This window comes from Ascidia mentula, chromosome 2, assembly GCF_947561715.1.
Source record: "Ascidia mentula chromosome 2, kaAscMent1.1, whole genome shotgun sequence".
NCBI lineage: Eukaryota > Metazoa > Chordata > Ascidiacea > Phlebobranchia > Ascidiidae > Ascidia > Ascidia mentula.
Genome location: NC_138567.1, coordinates 575,043 through 581,559, shown reverse-complemented (window position 1 = coordinate 581,559; position 6,517 = coordinate 575,043). Strand labels below are relative to the sequence as shown.

The following is a 6,517-nucleotide window of genomic DNA, read 5'->3' as shown; positions in this document are numbered from 1 at the left end:
GAATATAAAGTTTCTATATGAGAGGATATGACTTTTAGCGCTTAAAATTTAACATGGTGTATCACATAGGTGCAGCCTTTGAAGGCTAAATTTTTGAAGACTAAAAACCGCCTGTTCTAACAAAATGTTTTGCAAAATAGTTGTAAAAGCAATGAGAGATTTCAAAATACATACCCGAACAAAATTGTATGAATCTTGAAACACTGCAGCGAAGAAAAGAAATAATGTTAAAATATGGTTTTGCCTCCAAGGAGTTTCTTATCACGAGAAAAAGGGCAGACCTTGAGGAAACGACATGTAAACTAACAAAGATTTGCTCTAACGTTACGTTGCCTCTACGCATTTCTATGCCACCCATTTTCTGTTTATGAACTCTTTGAACCAACAAATATGACAAAGAAGTAATTAACAGCACAACCGTTTGTATATTTCCACAAAGGTTTATTTGCATCGCAGGCATTGCAACCAATCAGGATCAACATTTTTTTAAGATCCCCGTTGAGGTTTTAAGCTAACGACCCTAGGCCATCTCTGATATCAACGGCAAATGTTTCGAGAAATGAGAGTTTGATTTCTTCGAATCGCCTGTATAGTCCCTATGTCTAACGGAGACTCAGCAACGGATTTGTCGCGTCTGACCCTAGACTGTTTTTCTTGGGCGACGCTGTCGGGTTAGTTTAATTGGCGTGTTTTGAAACTGGCTTTACTGCTGCAGAATAAGCTGTTGACAGTCTGCTCACTTTTTTTAATAATAATTCCGTTACCACTGTACAGTACTTCACACATCACAATCAACTATGACGTCACAATACACCGTAACTTGATGTGTAACCACGTAATTTGTGACATCACCCCCTATTTAAGAGAAAACATCGTTTTTCGAGAACTAACACAAAACAAATTACGAAACACAAAGAAACACCACACAGCGATTTATGTACAAAAGCCGTACAACTTTTACCAACGTTGTTGTTACGACCTACTAAGAAAATCGGCACCAACATTCTCCGAACCCTTAATATACTCAAAGCGAATGCGATAACTCTGCAAATACATCGCCCAGCGCATCACACGGTCATTGTCATATTTTGCTGAGGATAGATACTTCAGGGAATGGTGATCCGTTTGCAACACAAACTCGCAACCGTAAAGGTAAATCCTGTACCTTTTAACTGCCCATATGATTGCAAGGCACTCCTTCTCAATAGTCGAATATGCCGCCTCCGCGGGAGACAACTTCCTACTTGCGTAGCTCACGGGGTAGAGTCTTCCCTCATGCTGTTGCAGTAGAACACATCCTATTCCGGTTTGGGACGCATCGGTTCGCAGAACAAACTCCCTGTGAACATCAGGCAAGCGCAATATCGGCTGACTTGTCAACATGCACTTTAAGGTTCCAGACGCACGTTCCTGTGCATCACCCCAAACAACTGCGTTCGGCTGTCCTTTCTTCGTTAAGTCCGTTAACGGTGACGCAATAGCCGCGTAGTTGGGGATAAAATCTCTGTAGTAACCTGTAAGACCAATAAATGAGCGAACTTCCTTCTTCGTCCCCGGCCGTTTCGCTCCTTTGATTTTCTCGACATTTCGGTCGCTTAATCCAAGACTGCCATCACACACACTGTGCCCCAAGAACTCGACAGTATGAGTCCCCACTACACACTTTGACGGCTTAATGGTGACACCTTTTTGTTTTAAGCGGCCGAAAAGTGCTTTTAGTGAGACAAGGTGATCCTCCCACGTTTCCGTGTGTAGCAGTATATCATCGATGTAACAATCAACGTGGTCAAGGCCCCGAAGCAACATCCGCATTGCTCTCATGAACGTTGCCCCCGAGTTTACCATACCGAACGGCATTTTAAGAAACTCGTACGTACCTCCGCTGGTGACAAACGCCGTTTTGGGGACGTCTTCGGCTGCTACTGGCACCTGCCAGTATCCTTTGGAGAGGTCAATCTTCGTAAAATATTTACTTCTAGAAAGCTTCTGAAAAATCTCTTCCGCCGTGGGCATCGGCTCTGGATCGAATATCGACAGCTTGTTTAACTTGCGATAATCGATACAAATTCTGTTGGTCCCATCCCTTTTCTTCACGATGACCACCGGCGAAGCATAAGCGGAACGCGAACGCTGTATTATGCCCAGTCGCATCATTTCCTCAATGTCCTTTTCGAGCTCCTGTCGCATGTGGTAAGGCACGGGATAAGCCTTAGAGCGCACAGTATGGTCGTCAGTCAACTCAATTCGATGCTCAATGAACTCCACACTTCCTGGATTGTCGCTAAACACAGATCCGTTCTGTCGGACGAGTTGTTCCGCTTGCTTGCATTGCGCCTCGTCAAGTTGTTCTCCATAGGTCACCTGGTCCGAACCACTTGCAACGAGAGCGGTCGCACACGAATGGGAATCCTGTCCGCACCTTTCTTCCTCAGCTGGGCCTTCCTTACCCGAGACATGTCTCTGTATGTACTGTTTTAACAAATTTATGTGGAACTTCTTTGTCTTTCCATTAATGTCAAGCACGTAGTCGTTGGTACCAAATCTTTCGAGAACGGTAAATGGACCTTTCCAGTGCATTAACAGTTTGTTGTGGTCGGTTGGGAGCAATAGAAGAACTTTATTGCCTTCTTTAAATCTCCGCGGTTTGGTTTTCCTGTCAAAGTACTGTTTGTACCGACTGTGTGATTTTGACAGTTCTTCTTTGGCTAACTGCAAGGTGTTTGCGATCCGATTCCTTAAGTCGACCACGCACTGGTAGCTCGACTTAATATCGGCCGGCGTGTCGGGGTTTGTCCATATCTCCCTCATGATTGCCATTGGACCCCGAACCGTTCTTCCATAGAGTAACTCGAATGGGGAAAACCCCGTCGCCTCCTGTGGTACTTCGCGGTAGGCGAAAAGCAGTGGATTAATGTAACGGTTCCACTGTTTTGGCTGATCACAACAAAGCCTTTTCAACATCCGTTTCAAGGTACCATTGAATTTTTCAACCAGACCATTACACATTGGGTGGTATGGGGTCGTAGCCAAGTGTTTGACCATAAGGAGTCGTTCCACCTCTTTCATGCACTCAGATACAAACTGTGTACCGAGGTCGCTAAGAACCTCATCAGGTATGCCAAGACGACTATACATGTCTACAAGTGCTTCGGCGACGGACTCCGTTGTAATTGATTTCAACGCTACGGCTTCGGGATATCTGGTCGCATAATCCACTAACGTGAGTATGTATCGATGTCCATCGTCGCTTACTGGGTGAATTGGACCAATAATATCCACCGCGACTCTCCTGAAGGGCGTGTCTATCAATGGCGTCGCTTGAAGGGGTGCTTTAATGGCACTCCCCTTGCTTACAGTTCTCTGACAAATGTCACATGACTTACAATACCTCCTTACGTCACCGGCAATTCCAGGCCAATAAAAGTTAGTAGTGATCTTATCATACGTTTTCTTTATTCCCATGTGACCTCCCATAATGGAGTCATGGGCAACTGCCATTACTCTTTCCCTTAGTGTCGTAGGTACAACAAGCTGCTTTAGCCACTCACCGTTGTTAACTTTCGGATGCTTGTACATTCTATGAAGAAGGCCTTCTTTGACTTTAAACTTAGTCACCCGGTCACCTCGCACCAGTTCCTCCGTACTGTCCCACAGCTTGGCAAGCGAAGTTTCCTTCTTTTGAGCTTTTAGAAATGCTTGTCTATCACAAACAGACCATTTGCTATCATCAGCAACAACCAACGGAACCAATGCCTTCTTTTTGCCTCCTGATCGAGTTGTAGCAGCATTTGCTTCGCACCAGAATTGGTTAGGATTATCTGCATTCCGTACACCCTCGATATTTCCAAGACACAAATCATTCGGCGCCCTGGGCAAGCACAACGCCTCTACAGTTCCCGTGTAATACGGCGTATCAATAAATATTTTCGCTACTTCGGTTTGCACCACTTGTCCATCAGCAAGCGTAACAGATCCTTGCCTTTCGACGATATCCTTGGGGTCGACAAACCTTTTATTTACCAGCACACCAGTGCATCCAGTGTCACGCAAACCATAACAGGGTGCTTTCCCACAAAACCTTTTGTGATTGGCAGAGACGCTGCTTTCGCCTCCATAACCAAAGACCCTGAAACATTTGTTGGCCGCGACGTACAGTTCTTAGCAAAGTGACCTGTCTTGTCACATATGAAACACCGCCTAGGCGTTCTGCTATCAACTTGCTTACGCGGACAGTCCTTTACCTTGTGACCTTGGCGTTTGCAATGCGTGCAGAAATCACGCATGTCTCGATCGCCCTCTCGCATGAAGTTTTTGCCATCATTGGACATTTCTTTTCCATGTGCAGACAAAAAGTGCTCTGCTAAGGCCGTTAATTCATCCAGGGACTTAGGCGCCTGCTCTTTAAGGTAAGTCGCTGTTTCCTTGGAACAAGCTTTAAGGAACTGTTCTTTGATAAACAACTGCCTGGCACTTTCCCATTCAGTTGTGTGGTTTGAACTTTTCACCCACTTGTCAAGGTAGCCACCAAGACGAACGACGAACTGTACAGGGCTTTCTCCAGACTCCGGTTTTGACTCGCGAAACTTGACCCGATAACCCTCCTCCGTTAGATCGTAACGAAGCAAAAGTGCCCGTTTGAGTTGATCGTAATCCACGGCGTCTTGATCGGACAATCTCGAGTATACCTCCAACGCCCTTCCGGTTAGCAACGCACTCAGCGAAGTCGCCCACTCTGATTTGTCCCACTTGCTGTTAGCCGCAAACCGTTCAAAGCGCAATAAATAACTATCGAGCTCGTCTTTTCCATCAACAAACGAAGGCAACTTTGGTGTTTTCGTCCGACTTGCAGCAACGTCCAGACCACCGTTTCTGGTTTGGGCAAGTTGCAATTCAAGTCGTTTTAATTCCAGTTCAGCCTCTATTCGACGTTGTTCTACTTCACGCGCCAGACGTCGTTCTTCACGCTCAAGCGCTTGCTGTTCGTTGACAAACTTGATTAACGTCTCTCCAGTAAGCCCCATTTGCTTTCCCAACTCCGCCAGCCTGTCCATTTTGTATTTGCACAAAGACTTCAGTTCGATAAACTAACGCCAAAAAAATAAGTGTTTCCGGACGAGCCCCCAGATGTCGCGTCTGGCCCTAGACTGTTTTTCTTGGGCGACGCTGTCGGGTTAGTTTAATTGGCGTGTTTTGAAACTGGCTTTACTGCTGCAGAATAAGCTGTTGACAGTCTGCTCACTTTTTTTAATAATAATTCCGTTACCACTGTACAGTACTTCAGACATCACAATCAACTATGACGTCACAATACACCGTAACTTGATGTGTAACCACGTAATTTGTGACAGGATTAGTACAAAATATGATAAATAATCCTAAGTCGACTGTCTGTTTCAAGTTTATACGACATATACAATTCGCCTGTCTGTGCAGGCATCATTTTTTAATTCAATTTAAACCCAGCAACTTGAGCACACTTTATTGCCATGTATTTCTTTCCAATGTCTGTGGTCAACGTTAAACATTTAAATAGATGTAATTTTTTTCAATGTTGCTACAACGACTTTGTATCCACGCTTCTGGTTTTAGAAAACATGTTTTGCTTTTTATTAAATCATCTTCAGTTCCACGTTTCATCATTTTAGCATTTCACTATCTCTTTTATGTTTATTTTGTTTGTAGAACTGAAGATGCTTTAATAAAAAGCGAAACATGTTTTTTTTATCCAGAAGCGTGGACACAAAGTTGTTCTAGTAACATTTGAAATTGAAATTAAAGGTTAACTTGTGTCACGCGAAAGAAGCGTTGCTGGTTAGGTGGATTTCATAAAGCAAAAACATTTTATTGTTAAATAGATGTCGTTGCAGCAGTGTTACATGAGCATTGACGTCTACCATAATAGTTTTGTTTTATAATTAAGGAATATCAATTTCAAGTTTAATGTTGACGGGAAAATTTCTGAAATATTTCAAGTAATTTGTGGACGTACCAGATTAAAACGGATAATCTTTTCACGACTAGTCCTCACCTACAACAAGAAATCATACCACAATGACGAATAAAGTGCATTTTGTTGCTGACCAATGTAAAGGTGACGACCATGTATTGGACAAAGAAAGGCCGTTGTGAAGTGAGTTTGTAAATTATGGATCGGCAGACGACATAAAAGCACGCTATATTGTAATGGAAACAATATTTAAACATTTCTTGTGTTTTCAACTCAAACGATGAGCAACCTCCCCCTCTTCTTTATACCCTGAGTAAAATATATTCCTTGTTATAAGCTTGAATACTGCAATCCAACTCAGTTACAATCCGGATAAAAAAAATATTGCTAGTTCGATACAATGAGGGATTTCGTTACAAGGTTAACTGGTTCGTGCAGCTACACCTCCTTCACTGTTACCAAAGGTTGCAGGAAGGAACTAATGATCGCAAGGTGTCGCTATAACACTACGCCTATATACATTACAAAGCAAGCAGTTATCGAAGATGAAACTGCGTTTTTGGATGAGTT

The 6,517-nt window shown here is 43.5% G+C and overlaps 1 pseudogene; it reads right to left on the bottom strand.

The window, feature by feature from the left end:
• Positions 1 to 972: 972 nt before the first annotated feature.
• Positions 973 to 5,051, bottom strand: LOC145889013 (uncharacterized; annotated as a pseudogene).
• Positions 5,052 to 6,517: the final 1,466 nt, after the last annotated feature.